Source organism: Formica exsecta, unplaced genomic scaffold, assembly GCF_003651465.1.
Source record: "Formica exsecta isolate Colony F162 unplaced genomic scaffold, ASM365146v1 scaffold108, whole genome shotgun sequence".
In the NCBI taxonomy this organism is placed as follows: Eukaryota; Metazoa; Arthropoda; class Insecta; order Hymenoptera; family Formicidae; genus Formica; species Formica exsecta.
This window is the reverse complement of record NW_021848419.1, coordinates 669,660-689,162: the sequence shown is the minus strand read 5'-3', so window position 1 is coordinate 689,162 and position 19,503 is coordinate 669,660. Positions and strand designations below refer to the sequence as shown.

Below are 19,503 nucleotides of genomic sequence, written 5' to 3'. Positions count from 1 at the left end.
ACAAAATCGGTTAATTTGCAAAAACTCGATTTATTAATCAAAACATTTCGGCTTATCTTTCGTGTCAATCAATATAAAATTATATACTTGATATAATTGTATTCTCTTTAAAACATCTTTTATCTAGTCTCCGAAACTACAAGAGATATAAGTTTTTTTATATTACATAATTATCTCTCTGTGTATAATCTCTTTGTGTAATAATTTATACTATATTGCAAATTTTACTGACGCAAATTTTAAATTATTTTCCTACAAACATCATATTATACCATTGTACTTATTATCAATTTATCATTACTTTATTTTCCAGTTACAAATATATCTCTTTACACAACAATGTCTAAAAGAGACTATAAGGTCTTATTATGGTTTCTGTTCTATCATACTTTACTTCGTTGCGGTAATAATCGCAAGAAATGAGAGCGATATGAAAGCGAGCGCGCAAGGCAATTTCATAGGATATTCCGGAAGCAATTGAGGTTTGAAAAAGGCAGGAAAAAACAATTTGTTGCGCGGCATGCGCGAGGAGTCCTCGTTTCCTTCGAGGACTCCTCGAGTTTTTGAAAAGGCAGCGTCGGTGCAGGCGATCGGGCATATTGCGGAAGCTGTCGAGTATTTGTGGTACTCGGGGCATTATTTGTGCGTAAAGAGAGAGAGAGAGAGGGAGAGAGAGAGAGAGTGAGAGAGAATGCGAGAGAGGGGTCCGTTATAGGGACGTCGAGTGCATCGCTAATATTGGCGCACCGTGCCGGCGCTTGGCTGAGCACAATTGGAGCATTGTGTAAGTACAGACTGCAGCCTCATCAATTACGCGTTCAATTAGCAGAACTCGGGACGAAAGGGGGGAGGCCGGTCTAGTAGACGCGCCGCTGTCTCGAAAATCCTTTCCGCACACGGAAGATCCGCCCGGCCCGTTAAACGATGGCCTTAACGTTCAATTAATTACCGGCGTCGAGCGCAAGCGGAGCTTTATCGTCCTCTTCGCCGCAGAATCGTCTCGTTATCGAAGCGTTCGCGCGCTCGAAACTCCGGTCACGCGCTTATCGGTATTTCCCGGACCGGGGCGGGAACATGGCGCGCGCGGTACGTGACAAAAGGCCGTGTAAGAAACGAGCATTTCTTCATTTCATTAATGTGGCCGTATGTGCGGGAAGACGGGATCCAATTTCTTTTTTTTTTTTTTTTGTACTCGGCGCGAGTAATGGTAGACGGGAAATGCAAAACGCGTAAGAGCGCGCTCTCGATAAAGGTACGCGATATTTCAAAAGAATTCTGTCAAAATAAAAAATACTGCGCGACTACAATATGCACAGAAAGATAGAGATATAATTACCATTAAAAATCTCTCTCATACGTTCGTGCTTATTCGAGAGTCTCGGATGTTTAAAAATTATTTTAATTATGTAAAGTGCAGGGAATATCTATATTGCCAATAACAGTTTTGCGTCGATTGCATTATAATACACGAAATCCCGGCCGTGAGAGCATTAATATAATAAAAGCTCTGTATTTCAATTTCATACGAATCAATATCGGGAAAGCAATACATATATAATATTATTTCTCCCCGATGTCCTACGCTTCGCGCATTACTTGGAAAATTAAATTGTATATTTCTCGTCGACTAAAATTCTGGAAAGGTATTCATAGAAGAATGTAAAATGGCGAAGCGCGCTATCTTTTTTTTTTTTTTTAACAAAAATCGAAACATTGATTGACAAAATTTATCCTAGCGAACTTACCGCGGACGTTGACGACTTGCAATTAATTTAACCAGTGAAATTCCATCGCGCAACGAATACCACCAAGTGCACCAATTACGGCACGTTTAATCGACGCGATCGTCACCGAGTTCCCATCAACATCGCGAGAATTTTGCCGTCGTGTTTCGAAAGCGAGTCACCGCCGCCGCCGTCCACTATGAGGGTAATCCGAGAATATTAACCGGGGCCATCGGTAACAATATCCCGGATCTCCCCTTTCTCTTCCTCGCCCTCCCGGTAGTGACTAACTGATCAAACATAGCCTCCGGGATTGGGAAGCGGAGGGTCCTTCTGAGTTTTTCCGTCCCTCGCTAATATCAGCCGTTGATGCATCGCGTGCGCGCTCGCGCGCTCAAAGTAGTCATCCCCCTCTTCCGCCTCTCGCCTCTCATGTGCCTGTCGTAGGCTCTTGTACAAGCGTGCATACACGACGGAACACGTCTGCATCTGATGAACACTCGGCGATTCGAGAGAGGATCGCCAATATTGAACGCGTTTCGATCGGCGTTTATTATCGGGAGAACGAAACGGACGAAAGTAATTCTTGATTTATTGCCGTGCATTCCGACGCAGTCGCCGCAGCATTAATTGCAATTAGTACACAGTAGACGACTCGTTGTTTTCTCGCAAATATATTTGCATACACTGTTGGGACATTATCGATAAGAAAGTATTAACGACAAGCCCTTTTCGATCTTGAATAAATCTTATACGGAAAAAAGTGACCTAAGAAGTAATTAAGAATTATGTTTTTATCCTACAAATGTTTGCCAGAATTATTTAACAATCGAAATACTGAAATATTTCAATAACAAGCGGAGTGTCAAATGACTAAATATAAAACGAACGATTTTTTTATTTTACCAACAACTGCCGTTAGAAAGATATCCTGCGGTTCTAGAATATTGACATTTGCTATTTCAATTTACAGCAACGTACGTTACAACATATGACACGAACATTCGTAGGTTAATGCTGAATTTTGCCCATACCTGTGACAAATTTCCCCCACCTTTTCTCTCTAGACGGCGGATCGCGAAGATTGCCTCGTTTTAGGGAGAGATTCCTCTCCTCCTTTTAAAAGGGAGCCCAAAAGGGGCGAGGAAATTTTTCACTCGACCGAAAGGAACAATTGGTCTGCGCGTACTTAATGGAGTCCCGAGCATCGCGGCACCAACGCGCGAGAAAGAGGGGATCTCGGAAATAAAATTCTCTCTAGAATTTAACTCTCCTGACAACGACGGGGACGGTCGATGCGACGCGTTTCCGGGCCGATGCTCTTCGGGAGTCTGCTCGCAGGAGCACCGAGAAATCGAATATTATTTATTGCGCCGATTGATTTATGAACGAGGTCGATTTATCAATGGATGCGATTGAGACCGGCAAACTAATTTCTTAGCGCACGCTAATTAATATTGAAGCTATATAGCGGGTGTTCCGCGATTGCGTCGAATTAATGTATTATCAATTTTGTGAACCAACTTTGAGAGACGTTGTTACACATTTCGTGTCTTTATGGCAAAACGATGTCGATGAAAACGGCCGGCACGCTTGTGACAAATGTCTTTGATAATTTTACAATTACACATTACCGGGCGAAATTGCTTACTCGCCTCGTGTGCAATTTTAAATTTGTAAGTCCCAATATGTATAAATCAGCCACCACCGCGAGCAAAACTGTCTCGTAGATTTTCATTCGCGTAAAATTATCAACTTCCTTCCTGACCCTTTCTCTACCGTCACGAGAGCGAGGACAACTTGTATGCGCCACATTTTGAGAGAATTATGCGTGCTCATGTCCGCGAGTTAATGCGGAATACGCGCCGAGGCGGTAAAGCGAAATATGAAGCGTATTTTTCGCTCCGCCACTTTCAACTGGAAATTATAGTGTTTAATAATTGAAGTCCCCTTCCATCAAATTTCTCTACGCGAATTCTCAAATCTTAATACACTTTATCTTTAAAATAACAATTTCTATATGACATTATATATATATATATATATATTTATTTATTTATATTACGTTATAGAAATTATATTAAATGTGCATTCTACTCTTCCTTAAAATCAAAGTATTTTGGTGTTTGACATCCTTTTAATGTATCATATAAACTTAATTGTTCTTCTTCCATGGGATGGATTATACCAGTTTTTATTTTCATGATTTTTCTGATTCGTTCATTATTCTATCCCTTCTTGAAATCCTAACTGATCTCCTTCAAAATTTCATCTCGTTTGTTAATAATTTCTGTTTTTGCTGTTCGTTAAGTTGCCATACTTTGGTTTCACATATAGCATATATGTATAATGCTCTTTTCATAATAGTATATTTATTGACCAAAGAATCGAGTGTGTATAAAGATTATTTAATACGTAAAAATGTGAAATATATATATTTTATATATATAATTTTAAACATTAAATATATATCGGAAAGATATATATTGCATGTATTGAAATAATTTAATATTTAAATAATTTAAATAATTTAATCGAAATTAATTCGTTTAAATTGATACAAAGAGAACTCGTTTTTCTTTTTAAATTATTTCAATTAAGACAAAAGATTATAAAATTCTATCAAATTAAAACACTATTATCTGAATAATCAAAAATTTAAATTCCGATTACTGCGAAACATATAATTGAATATTTCGATAGGCTGAAGAATTTTCATTCAAAATCCTTCAGCCGTAATTTAATGCTATTTTGCAAAGAGAACGCGCAATATAATATCGATTAATAGATTCAATTATGCATTAATACCACCGAAGGGCTTTCGTGACCGAACGATTCCGGCTGCCTTCTTACTCCCCAGCGTGTCGTCACGCTCGCGAAGCACAGCAGCTCGCACTCCATTAAGTCAGAATGAATGCGCCAAGCGAATACACGCGGGCAAGCGGGCAAGCTGGCAATTGGGTCGCGCACGGCAACAGGTGAACAGATATTGATATTACAATTCGTAAACTCTCTCTTTGCGTCGGAAAGAGAGAGAGAGAGAGACAGACAGATTTATGCTGCCGCGCATTCATCTCGCGGAACTGAGAAAGAGAGAGAGAGAGAGAGAGGGGAGAGAGAGAGAGAGAGAGGATAGTTCGAGGTACCGGAGCCGATACTCTCCTAAATCCCGGGCTGTTTGTTGCCGGCCGTTGTTGCTCGACACGCCCGCCCGCCTATGTTGTTGCTTCACTGACAGCCGGTGTCTCTCCGAACTGTCTTCGACAACAACCCCGCGAGTTAACTAGACGCAACCACTTGTTGTCGCCCCCCCCCCCCACCTCCCTTCGTTCCCCGACACCTCCCCCTCACGCCACGCTCTCGAGTACGGTCAGGACTAATTCGAGGGTTCGGCAGGTTCCAACTTCTGTTCTGTGGAGAACGAGACGGCTCGCAAAATCAGTTCTGGCGTGACGCTGTCAGCGGAGAGAGAAAGGGGCCATTTAAGCCATAGAAACTCGCCTTTCCTCCATGAATTTTAAAAGATAGGCTTACTGCTCGCTATGATGCACGTCAAGGTGCGCTGGAACCGGAAAATCGGTGCACCGGGCCATCGTTTGAAATAATGTTTAGCGTCGCCGTAGGGATTTGCGACTGCGACCTTATGAGAGAAATGCCTTTTTTTTTGTCTCCCTTCCCGTTCTTCTTCTCGCCGAGAATTTGTCAGCCGCGTCAGCTGGCCTCGAGAATGATTGTCATATTAAGGAGTCTTTCCTTTGCGGAAAGCGCTGAGTTCGCCATCTCTTAAAAATAATACGCCGACAAAAGGAGACCACGTTGGAAATGTCGCCGCGTCGTTATTACACCATTCGTATTTCCGAACAACGTGGACGCGACTTTTTTTCTATAAAAAAGAGGATTATCTATTATTTAAATTAGGCGAGAGAAATTAAGTGTCGCGTTGATTTATTGCATTCCTTATTGTTTCGATATAATTTTCGTGAAATGAATTTTATTTAGATTTAGATTATGAAAATGTTTGCAGCTTTGGCTTATTTAAATAGAAGAAGAGTGGGAGGGGATAATTAGAAAACTCACGTGTCTCGCGGTATGTTTTGTAAGCATATTTCATCGCCTGCACGCTACGGTATAAATATATATATATATATATATACTGCAACGTTAATTTATTTGTATATTATAAAAACATAGCTCTCTAGAAAGACAGAGAGAGAGAGAAAGAGAGACAAAATATTTTTAAAAATAAATTTTTGCAGAGCGTAAGAGATTTTAGTCGCGCAATGCGTGAGAAAACGTGGACAACTTTTTAAATTTTATACTAGGATTTTTCATGTTTTTTCCACCTGTCGCGCTCGAGATGTAAAGACCTAAATAATACCGTGTCCTCAAAAATTTGTATTACACGCGACAAGCGCGTAAAAAGCACCAAATCCTCTCCGCATCTACAGGAGTAATAAGCAACATGCGACCAAAAATGAACAGCGCTCATAAATGCAAAATTTGCGAAAATTATAATTACGTAGTCTCATATTAAAATACCATACTTTTGCTAAAATAAAATTATATTTTGCAACGAGAGACTTCCGTTTTATCTCACCATTACGGAGCGAGATATCATAATAAACTGTTATTGACTGTCATCGATTCTCGATAACATACGAAACATTCCACTATGGGGTATATACACGATGCCTGCTCGCTGCTGCTGTGACACTTTTTTTGCCGCATACCTTTATTGCGCGGTCATTTTTCTGTAGAGAGCCAACGCGTTGTAAGCGACAAAAGATACGAGACCTACAATCCAGATTCCAACCGCTGGAGCAGCGCCACAGCGATGTACCAGAATGCATTTTTTGTAGGACCTTTGCAAATATAAAAAGGGTAGCAGGTCAGAAAATTGTTCTCTCTTTCTTTTCTCATATCTGTGATCTCGCAGGCGATAAAACATTCGCCCAAGTGAAATATCAACACGATGCTACGTAAAACTTCACCTCTTTTTTGTTTCTTCTAGCATCAACGATACCTTTCGTATTTTATGACTTTTAATTCCTCTGTAATGCAAGTTGTCATTTCTATATAAATCAATCTTTTTCTTTCTTTATATTTGTTCTTATATAGTAGAACTCGAATATTTTATAGCATAAGATTGGAGGAGCGAAAAATTCTTCAAAAAGAGAAGAAATGATTATTGAACTTAATGCTTATATCAGATTTATATTTCGAATAGGATATATTCATATTTCGAATGAGATTCAAACTTTGAGATAGCTCAACAAGATATACTTACGAATTCTAGGGGACATTTTTTCTATGTCCCAAATTTGTATATAAACATCTTATCTATTTATTTATTTTTTTTCCTAGTTTTTTAGCAGATTTTTTAAAGCCCACTTATAAGTTTATCAAAGAACTTTATGTATATTTTTTTTGCTTTTAGCAGATCTTTATATATATATATATATTTATATATTTTTCTAGCTCTTAACAGATCCCTAAACAAGCTTTTAGCAGGTTTCTTTACTGCCATTCATTCAGTTCTCTCAAAATATTCCGTCCAAGAACGTGCCTTTTATAGGCAGACTTAAGAAAAGGGATAATTACAGGAAATCCACTGTCAAGGTGTTAAAAACTTGTGTTCTAAAGAACGAAATGCGGCATAAGAAAGAACTCGAACAAAAAAGAATATTCACAAAATGGTCGCAGCGAATCATTTAAGATCTTGATGAATTGTCGTAAAATAATTTACAATAAGAAATATATTATAGAAATAAAATATAGGAATTATATAAAACGAGTTTCTCGAAACTAACTCAGTTATCGATTAGTATGTCGATCAATGCTACAAAAATTAAACATGATGTGTCAAAACAAAAGTTTTATGATGTTAAAAACACTCTCTTTTCTTGTAATAATTCATATAAAATTTTTGGAAAGCCAACATTTTTGTTGTCAATATTCTCGACTTTCTCGAAAAATCTATCGTGTAAATTCTAGAAAATTGGATATACAAGAGAATGTAGGTAAATATTTTGTTCATATATTTGTAAGCCAATGTCTCATACGATTGCAAGGAAAAATATTTTAACGATTTGAAAGGGACTTATATGCTGTAGAATATATTTATGCACTAGAGACATTTTCTCATTTTGCGAATTCGGATCTATTTTAAGTGCCCTTTGTTTTTCCGCGCAAGAGCGGCAAGACGCGTCTTCCTCGGGTCGAGATGGATTTATTTGCATTCGTCGATATTATCGGAATTCGCGCGATCGGGTTTTCCCGTCGGTCTCACGTTTCGTTCGCTTCGTATTACATTTCTTCGCGAAGAAAAGAAGCTCCTTTTCCCCAAAGGGAAATCAATAATTCCGGTATACGCTTGCTTCTCTCTCCTTCTCTCTCTCTCTCTCTCTCTCTCTTTGTTTGTCTATCTCTTTCTCGTGTTTACGCCTATGTTACACGCGAACGTGTATTCGACTTCTGCAGATAGCGCCGAGTCATCGTTGTTGCGAGAGTTTGGGAATGGATCATGTCATTGGCTCTCCGCTGATCCATATTGTGGTCGCTTGTAAAAAAAAAAAAAAATGGACTGATAATACATCGGATAATCCATCTACTCGGCTCTTTTATAGGGAAGAATAGTTCTTGATAATAGGAAATCGATTTACCGCGTAGCTCGAGGTACCGTCTCGCGCTTTTCGTCTATGGACAAATCGAGGTATTATAAACGTCCAGCTATTCTCCTCTTTCTTTCCCTCCTCCCCATTCTTTCTTTCGGTCGGCATATATATGTATATTTTATATATATGATTCCTACGAAAAATATTTTCCGCAAGCTCACCAGGGCAATCGGTTCTTGTTTTCGAATGCTCACGAGAAGAAGAACAGGGAAAACGGCGAAATACTTTATATCGTATGATGTATTTGCAACGATCGAGTTTGGCCTGATTTAATGCAATATGTACTGGACGAGATTGCCATTTCGGTATTGTTTACTCGAGTCGAAATTTTGCTCCTATCTTCAAACTCAATTTTCTTACGTTTATGGATTCTAGAGGATTTCGATAGGTTTAATTTATATAGGAATTAAGTTTCCACATAGTACGTCAAATAGACAATGATCGAACAGATTTTCACTTAGAGATTTAAAAGGGGAATTTTCGATAAAACTATAAATTAGTTTCAAAAAAGGGTAATCTGACTGCTTAAAGTGTCAAAGTAAAAAAATTTTGACTCGGAATATCGTGAAAAATCTGATTAATTTTTCAGTAGACGCAGTAAATTTTGAGTAAGCAAGTTATATTTGGCAAATAAAATAAATATCATTAAAACGAAATGCACTTTTTATTTGTAGCAGCACGAAAAATAATTTTGTGATTAATATCTCGACTATTATAGCATAGGGCATTTAAATCTTATTTTCCTAAGATTCTTGGAGCTCTAAATACGCTGCTGTTATATTTGCAAGTTTCCTCGTCAAAAAGTTCCATAAGTAAATGCAATTAGCAGAAACGAGATGATCGTTTTCTCTGTCGGGATTATCGAGACCTAATTAATTTCTCATTGAACAGAAGTACTGACGTAAATTTATCGAAGTCACGACGCTTCGTATTTGTTCTTGCGATCAAAGAACCCAAGACAAAGCTCGAAGCCGATTACTCAGGATTGCGTTTTGCTATCGCTATTTTCCCTTCTTCTCTGAGCGACCGTGTTGTTCTCATCATTTAGTACTAGTAATACCAGTAGTACGTGTCTGAATAATCCTGAAAATAACTGCATTAATTTCTAAAGAGTGACGTAAGCACTGTTCATTTCATTTTCCTTGTATTCGGGAAAATAGAAAAAATCGGAAGATTTTTATGTAATGGAATCTCCTGGAAAATATCGCGCGATAGATTAGTCGCATTGAGCTTTGCTCTCAATCTCGCAAAACTGACAGGAGAAAAGGGAACGGGAGGGAGGAAGATGCAGACGCATTATTGATTTTCCGAAGTTCGTCTAACACGACGTGAATAGAGTTAGGCGGACTTAAAGGGTTAATCTTTAGCAGTCAATTTAGAACGTAGGGAGAGAGGAAGTTAGATAAAGTCCGGTGCTCTCTCGCCTGCCGTTGCTATTACGCAGGTAACTCCAACTGACTAAGGCAGCAATAATTTAATTACATTCAATACCGTACGTAATTATTGTCGCCAAACACGGTTAACATGATACAAAGCTTCAGGAAATAACATCTACGATACTTTGCCCTTATTATTCTGCTCTTGAGCGTATAAAGTTTTCTTTTCACATTTGTACAAACATGTCACGTAGCTCTTACATTCCATTATATATCGCTAATCTCTTTAATAAAATTTTTATTTATTTTTCAAATAAAATATATAGAAAGTTATATTTTTTAATTAAATAATTATTCAGATAAAAAATTTTTAATTACATGTTAAACAGAAAATAGAGAACAGTTTTTTAATTTACTATAATGTGCAATTAACAATAACATAAAAAATACTTAATCTGAACATTCTCAAAATATTTGAAAATGAATGGTTATATAATTTTACACAAAAATAATTCATAAAAACTTTATATTATGAATAATTATTTTTGTAATTTAGAATATATTTAATGTTGTTCTAGAAATGTGCTTCTACTCTCTTAATTAATGAAAAAGCTGTTGTCGCTACAAATAACACAAGAGCTACTACATTTACATATTATACATATACATCTGGCTAAGATTTTTTAACGCGCTATTTGACATCCCGCTTGAAACTACCACCGTTGCCGCGTTGAATTCACGCGAGTATGTGTGAACGACGTAATCAAACGCGACTCCAGTTTTACTCTGGAAAACTTAAAGCCACTTTAAATTTAAAATTGACTTTAACACGTAGCCTGAGAGAGAGAGAGAGAGATAGAAAGTCGGCAGCATAATATATGTACTCATGTCGCACTTAAAACGGTAGTCGCTTTGAATTATATCGTTTACGAGAGAAGCGGGTCACGACGCACGACAAATATGTAAAGCCTTACGTTGCAAAGCTTCGCGAAGAGCAACGTTAAATCGCGTTACACACTGAAACCTTATTTCTGTCTAACACACGAGCGAGCGAGCGAACGAGCCACCCAGAGAGAGAGAGAGAGAGAGAGAGAGAGAGAGAGAGAGATAGAAAGTCGTCAGCATAATATATGTACTCATGTCGCACTTAAAACGGTAGTCGCTTTGAATTATATCGTTTACGAGAGAAGCGGGTCACGACGCACGACAAATATGTAAAGCCTTACGTTGCAAAGCTTCGCGAAGAGCAACGTTAAATCGCGTTACACACTGAAACCTTATTTCTGTCTAACACACGAGCGAGCGAGCGAACGAGCCACCCAGCCACTTGGCGCGCCGCGAATCCGGAGCCACGTCTCCGTCGTCGTTGTGAAGCGACTACGGGCAGGTCAGGCCAGGCCAGGCAGGCGCGACGCCCTTTTCTCGTACCCTTCGAGGCAGAGGATCGTAATTAGCTCGGGTGTAAACTCTGGCAGGGCGTCAGTTCGTCTCGCATCCGTCAAAGCTGCCTCGGTTGGGTGTTGCTGACGAAAATCTCGGAGCCGAGCAAATCGGGAGACGTTCGTAACAAGGAGAAAGAGAGAGAAGAGAGATCCTCGTGATGTCGGTCGAAGGATAAAGACCGACAGCAGCAACGGCTGTTGAAGAAAGATATGTCGAGGTCGGATGAAAGCGACAGAGAAAGAAGCAAACCACCGAGGAGCTCGTAGGGGTGCTCCCCGCGTTTCGGGACCGCAGGGGAGAAAGGAAGAGGGAGTAGAAAGGCGAGGAAGACGAGTAAAGTGATTGCGAAAAGGGGGTCAGAGGGAAAATAGGGTATACGGGTGGTTTAATAGAGTGAGCCGTGATGGATGACGTTGGATCGATATTACTCTTTCCTCATCATCATCGTCATCTTTTTCTTCTTCTTCTTCTTCTTCTTCTTCTTCTTCCTTCTACTTTACGCGGTCCGAGTATCTGCCTGATACTAAACCACGTGCTCGAGTATTCGTGGTATTTTGGAAGCCGTGGTAGACCATGCACGATATATGGTTCCGCATACCGGACATTTTCGGCAGCGTATGTACACACGCGCGCGGCCCCTTCTCTTCCTTTCTCGTTCCCCTCGTCTTACCGTGAATCGCGTTATTACGCGAATTCGTCTACGCGCGCGGGACACCGAGCGAGAATTTGCGGTGAGAAAGAGAGAGAGAGAGAGAGAGAGAGAGGGAGAGAGAGAGAAACCGCAAGACGGGGACTTTTGGGAGCTGAAGTCGTGGCGCGTACAAGTACGATTTTCGCGGATAACAATCGTCGTCGTCGTCGTCGCGCAATGGAATTCCTCCGGGATAAGAAATTGTCAGCGACGGTTGCTCGCGATAATTCCCGTCGCGCCGCTCCGCACTGCGGACGTCGCCGTTTTACCCTGCGCGAAGAAACGACCGAGATTTATGGGCGACGATGAACCCTAAAGTAAAGGGAGCGATCTGAAATTCACGCGGGTCAGCCGATCGATGGTCGATAGTGGCGAACCGCGCCCACGTCGGACATTTCGTGACATTGGCAGATCTATGGCTGGGGAATCCGCGCGAGCATTCAGCCGATCCGAACATGACTCTCCGATGTCGATTATTTTCGTCTCGGATTTCTGCAAATATTTGAGCGCGCGCGCAAAAATTTGTCAACTGCTCCCCCAGTTGGTTTTTACTCCCATTAGTGTTACCTTTGATATATTATGGATTTACTTTTTGTTTTGCGAAAAATGAACTTTTCTCGATTTCTTTCGCGAATATCATATATTTACTAGCTCGCGTTCCTTCGTGCCGTGCCCTAAGGCCGGCCGGAAGATAAACTTGTTTATCCGCGAAGGTGTTTGAATCGGCGGAGAAACCGGGAGTTTAATTTGCTAGAAGATGGGATATAATAACCGAAGTCTGGAGCGCTGAAAAAATATTTGTCTCCGTCGTGACGCCACGCCGGGCGCAGTCGCAATTGCTCGTCGAATTGCGACCCGAAGCGAGAGAAAGAGATATATTTAGAGAGAGAGAGATAGAGGTATCGTTGCTGAAGTTGCGCCGCCCTGAGACACTCTCGAAAGGGGTATATGACCCGGGGCAGCGCGGCGGGCAATATAAAGTTACTCGAAATTACATCTGCATATTATTTCAATTTTGTAGATTGTTTAACCCCAGGTAACGCCGGATACGAGGAACTCTCGTGAAAGTTTTCTTAGGATAATCTCTTAGGTGGCCCCCGCCGGGCTTTCCCACTATCTCTTTCTCTCTCTCTCTCTCACTATATATATATGTATCTCTCTCTCTCTCTCTTTCCACCAGTTCGTAATTCGCCGCGTCTCATTGGCTGTCGGAAGAAATTTGTTGGTCCCGCTGTCTAAAATTAATTTACCGGCTGCCGCGGCAAAATAGACGAAAGCCAACGAGCCGCGAAGCGAATAAATAAGTGCCGGCGTCGACTGCCGTCGATGCAACAACCGCCGCGAGCGCGGCAGGGAAAAAGGAAGAGCGCGAGGAAAAATGCACGTCACACGGCCGGGAGTTTTCCGCGATAAACAGCACTGAAAAACAAGTCGATCGGCGTAAATCGTGAAAACTTTATATTAGGTATTTTGAATCGCCGAAAAAACCAAGCTCCGCGAGTTTTCCCGCCACCGTCGCCGTGATAGACTCCCGGATGCATTGGCGCGTGATAAATCGATCCCATGAAACCCGCCGTTTGCGAACAGAGGAGGAAAGAACCTCAAAGCGACGCATCCCTCCTGCACGACGCAGATAAATTCTAATCGAACGAAACGCTATAAAAAAAGTAGGAGCTATCAATGACTCGTCACTTTTTTATCAGACTTTCATTCCTGTATGTATCCGAACTAATATAAATTGTAATAATATCTCGTCGTTGTGTATTGAATCTATCATTTAAATATTGTAAATACAGTATTATAAAATTGATAAATTTCTAGATATTCTGTTAAACATGTGATATAATTTTCATATATTAATTGTCATAGATGAGTTTCGGATTATAAAACAAAAAATAATTTGATACTCCCCAGTACACAATGCAAAATTGCGGGATTGATCTACATTGTGATCTGTATGTAATACAAATATATCCACATTATACATAAAGCATTGAACATGTATATTAATAATATTTATACTTGATATTACTATTTCAAACAATAATTATTGCGTCCAATTAAATTTTCTATTTGTCCTTATGACATATATTTAACAAAAAAAATTGTGTAATTTATGGAAAAAAACTTTTTTAGATACAAATTTTTATAAAATATATATGATAAAAATTTAACTTTTTATATAGATAATCTTAATTATTATAAACTTATAATCCTGTGTATGTGTATTGTATATTAATATTTCGTTATAAATATTTTAAATATCTCGAAAAATCAAATTTAGAATATTTTATATTACATTACATTATATTGCGTTATATTACAAATAATTTAAAATTGATCACTATCTCGGAGATAAACAAGCAATTAATTTTATAAGTAAAAAATAATATATGAAATAGAAATTATATAAACTGCTCATTCTACGGATATTCTGCTGTCGCCCAAAATCTCTCTGGATCTTCTCTTTCTCTGTTGTTTATCCATTGCTATTGCTTCATGGCATTCACATTCAGCACTCAATATTCATTCGCGGAAACGCAGTTAATTATGATCGTACACGTACTAATCAACAGAATACGACAATTGCGCAGCGCTTTATACCACACTCTTCCAATGTTAATCAAAAATATACAATTGAAAAATTCAATATTGTAAGCGTAATATGTACATGTATTGATCGCTTTCCAACATCTGCCTGTTCAATAGTGTGTCAAAACAATAGTGACGTCAATCTATACGCCGTAAAAGTCGGCGCTCGGCTGCGTGTTTACGCGCGGTTACCTTGTTGTCATTCGCACGAGAGGAAAGGCACGAACCGCTTCGTATCTATCTTGTTGTCTCGTATCATATTTATTCAAATACGATCCCGGCAAGTACCGAGATAGGCCAAACGACGCGATTGCGATAAGGTAAGTTCATAGACAATATCCATAATTAAAGCTGGCTCGCTATTACGCGGTTCGCAAGTATAGATCTACGGCGAGAGCTAAAACGTTGCGCGATATATATATTCGATATAACGTTTATTCTCGGATGAATCTATTACATACATCGGCGGCGGTGGCAATTAGAAGTATCTCTCGATCCGCGTCATTCTAATAGAGCACCACGTACGAAATATCCTCCGTCGAATAACTTCGTTAAACAACGTCGCCTCCAACCTTCTGCCCATGTCTTTCCCTTGACACTTCATTACCTTGAAATAATTAATTCCTATCCCGATACGCGCCGTTAAAGTCCGTGACATTCGTAATACGCTCGGTTAATGATATCCATATCGCACGGGCCATCCAGCGTATTCGTATATGTATCATAAGCTGACGTGAGATGTACAGCTCTTGTCTAAATATTTCATTTTCCCGTTTCACTGCCGCCGCGGTCGGGACTGATGTCCGATTAAAAATGGATTGGCATCGTTCGATATTATTACGCGCTCGGTGTGTCAAGAAAAGAGGGTGACAAAGCAAGGAATAGAGCAAAAGGGAGGGAAAGGAAAGATTAATTTAATATTCTGGGGGTAAGACAGATATAAAAGCTACAAAAAGTAAACATAAATAAAGTGTTGAGGATAGTAACGTCACAACATTTGAAAATGTCAATCTTTTCTATTTATACTTGGCATTTTTGAATTCTAAGATTTACTTTACGTCAGATTGAGAATCAGGCAGCTAACATTATTACAGAACATTATATATAACGCGTTTTTTTAGAAAATTTAAATACCTATATTATAATATATAAAATTTTTTGACAAATGTATTAACGACATCTTATTGCTTTCGTTGTTTCTTAATTTTTGACATTTCTGGACAATCAAAAAATCTAAGATTTAAACTCTGTTAATTTAAAATTCACCTGGAAATACAGATTCATTTATTATATATTCATAAATTTCCCAAAATTTTTTATTTTTGATAAATGATAATCATTCTTTGATTAGTTCCATAATTATTTCATATAATACTGTCGATTCTAGTGACTTGTTGCCGAATATCGATAGAATAATCGAAACACCTTGACAGATAACTTGCAACAGATTGCGCGTAACTATGCGCGAAATAATAGAAAACATAACTCTGTTCAACTTTAGCTGTCAATTACTCGAATGTTGACAAATATACGGAGTTATGTACCTGTGCATACATCGGATGCGAAATGAACGCAGATGTACGGTGCTTGTTACGATTCACGATTAATTCTGCATGTAATGTCGGAATAAACGTGACGCAGCAATAATCAACGTGTAATACCGAGCTTGAGATTAGCCATTTGCTTTACTATCGTCGTAGAAAGAAAATTGAAATGAAACACAACTTGTCTCGTAACGCCGATTGGCCGCCAGTGATTTATCGATCCACCGCGGCGCACGAAATTGCACTCAACATCGAGAAATTTAACGTACTTACTCTACAATCCCTCGTCCGTTCGAATCGCAGGCAACGGGACTATTGGATCCTTTAAGAGGAAACGAATCGCTAACGACCGTTGCAGTCGATGCTGAAATATTTCGTATCGGACCGATAAAAGTTAAATTATAGGTCCCGCTGTGCGACCCGCTCCCGACTCAATCCAGCAGCACTGCTTACATTTTTCAATAAGACGTTTCATTCTCGCGACGTTCAAATCCCTGTTCATTCTGTCCTTGACGTCGATCGTAAAATGCGTTACGTGATTTCACGGCTCTCTTTCTCTTCTCTCCCTTTCTCTGCCGTATTTCGAGAATTGGCGAAATCACACGTTGATCATTATTATTTAATGCCTAATTGTCACGTTTCTTCGCCCCAGTATCATTGTTATCACACATTTTACTTTTCAAGGACGTTTCCCGGATATCTTTTCACGCGTTTGTCTTTTTTTAAATTTATTGCAAATTAAATTAAATGTTTTTTATAACATAGAAATCCTCAGCTTTCGTTTTCTTTGTTACTCGAAATAAATAGAATAAGTACAATGAAAGAAATAATTATTTTTATTGATTGCGAAAAATCTGTAACAAAAAAAATATATATGCAAAATATATTTTTTATTTTTAATTCGTATAATTAATTAACCACATTGTAAATGGATTGGTATATTAATTAATATTCAAATCAATTATTATTTTAAAAATTATTATTATTATTTTATTATTTTAAATTATCTTAATTCAGTAGAAGAAAAAAATAGCGTACGCGCATAAATATTTTTATTTTCGCGATTTCAATTAATATTTATTTTTCCACACTTCACGTGCAAACTATTAAAAGCGGAATATTTGAAGATAAAAAACAGAGAGAACCTGACAAGATAGTATTCAATTTAGTAAGGCAGGTTCTTGATTTTGATATATCGTTCGCCTCTCTCGAAACATGTGCTCTCATCGTACATCTGCTTGACGATCTCGCTTGCGTGCTCGATAACCATGGACGCTGCTTGTCTCGAGACACGCACTTCCTCGTCCCTGTATAAACGAACGGACGCACCGACACCCCGTAAATCGGCTCGCGCAATATAGGAAGCTACTTAATCCACCACCACTTCACAAGCGTTTATTATCCCTGCCGCATAATGATATGGTACTTACGTACGTGCGACGCAACTAACGGCAGCTTGCGACCGTCGCTTCTATGGCAGTTTCAATAGACGCGAATCGGCTGGATTGCGGAACAGAGGGAGAGAACAGAGATCCATGGGGCACACAGAGACGCGTACCCCTTTTGTCCCTCGACGTCTTTGCGACCGACGACATGTCAAACGATCTCTGTCCCCACCGTTCTCTCAGAGTATAAACAAAGAGCCGGCTACGCGGAGAGAGCTGAAGAGAAGCAAGTATAATATCCCTCCTCTACCATCCTTCCTCTTGCTCGCCATTTACGACGTTTCTTATTCTATGCGATCCACCATCGTATCGAGCCACCACTACCGTCTCCGGGAATTTCGCTTTTCTCCAATCAGCTCCCGCACTTTCAACCTTCTCGCCCTTCCGCGCTTTCCGTCCTTTTCGCGCCGTCTTTCTCTTTTCTCTCTTCTTCCTTTCCCGTCTTTCTCACCCTTTTGGGCAGCTTCTTTGCATTGTCAGAACGAGAGCCTTCGGCGAGATCTTAATTCCTCTTTGCCAGCTCCATTCCCGGACTTCTCGAGCGTGAAATCGGCGCCGCGCCGCGCCGCGCCCAGTCCGCGTTTCTCATCGGGAAGCCCGCGACAATTCGTAAGAATAAGACCGTGTCCCATTATCGGATCAAGATATTATCATAATTGCCCGGGGCTCTGGTCGTTTTCAGAGTGGCGTACGTAAAGGACCGCCGAGGGCTTAAAATTAAAGCAAATACGAATTTAAGATTGTGAGATAATGACTGCCCGCGCGCTCACGCGCTTTATTGTGATTGGCTAAATCGCAAAAATATGTGGAGCATAATGCCGAGATGCATTATGACAGCGTTTCGTGTGAACGGGACGATAAAATTTAAAATAATCTTCGGGATATCGATGTATTTTTTATTGTGAATAGTAATCAAGATGGTTTTGGAATTATAAATATATTTTGAGATTTAAAAAATATATACTATATAATAGATATGTTTTGTAATAAAATTTCTAATTTTGTTTTGTTAATATATCCATTATAACAAATCTCGTATATGTATAAGCGTGGTTGGTTTAATTTGTGTGATGTAATTATATTATATAAAATAATCTCTCCTTCCCCCTATAATAGGTATAATATATAAATATAAGAAGTTACAGATACTATAATGAGGGGGAGATAACACAACTTTGTCATCTCAATAAAGCTCAGAACGCGATATTAATAATACAGCAAAGTTCCGCTTCCTGTTAATCGTACCTGCTGAATTTCTGCAAAAATAAGGTACTCATAATACCTTTAGATCTTAGTTTCGTAAGAGTCTTAGTTTAAGAAGATTTTGTGGAAAAAAAAAATCGGATAGTAAGTAATAAAGATAACAGGTTTCTTGCGGTGCCATCGAGGAACATCGAATGAAATACGACGGTCGGAGAAACTAGTGGTACAGTTGGAAGTCTAAAACATTTTTGCGGTGGGGAACCAAGAGCCTCCCTCCCCTACTCGCGCACACGTTCTCTCTCTCCTGTGGCTATCCATGACTCTTGGCTCGGGATGAGGGAATTGCTAGAGCACGGACGTGCACGGAAGTTTAGCGTGATCTATTGGCTGAGTTTTCGTAGCGCTGAAGCGCCGACGGAATTTAACGAGCCACTCGGAATGAATATTTTGTTCTCGTACGGGAGTAATGCACGGCCGCGTTCTCCGGCTCTCTGCCCTCCCTCTCCCTTTGAATTTGTTGCCGGGTAATGAAATTGATCTCAATGATCCGCGACCGGCGTCACGGCCGTATAAATAATCGAAAGGAGCAAACGGTCTAATAAATCGTGCCGCGATTTTAGAAAGCGACTTCGCGTCTCTCTCTCAGAGGTGGAATGTTTCATTCCCGCGTCGTTTCACATTAGTGACACATTCGTGATTCACAGCCCGACGTTTTTCCTTGGGCGTTAAGCTTATATCATGTTATACGAGACCGAGATGATTAAGTAACCTTAGCAGCGTGCACCGCGGATTATCGCGCGCGTATCAAATT

General features: G+C 39.6%; 1 protein-coding gene across 1 annotated transcript in view; it reads left to right on the top strand.

Moving 5' to 3' along the window:
- Positions 1–14,728: 14,728 nt before the first annotated feature.
- Positions 14,729–19,503, top strand: part of LOC115234585 (toll-like receptor 6) — a 79,233-nt gene continuing 74,458 nt past the window's right edge. The window contains exon 1 of the transcript XR_003883938.1: positions 14,729–14,820. The gene's annotated coding sequence lies outside the window, so the exon portion shown is untranslated. The remainder of the gene's footprint in view (positions 14,821–19,503) is intronic.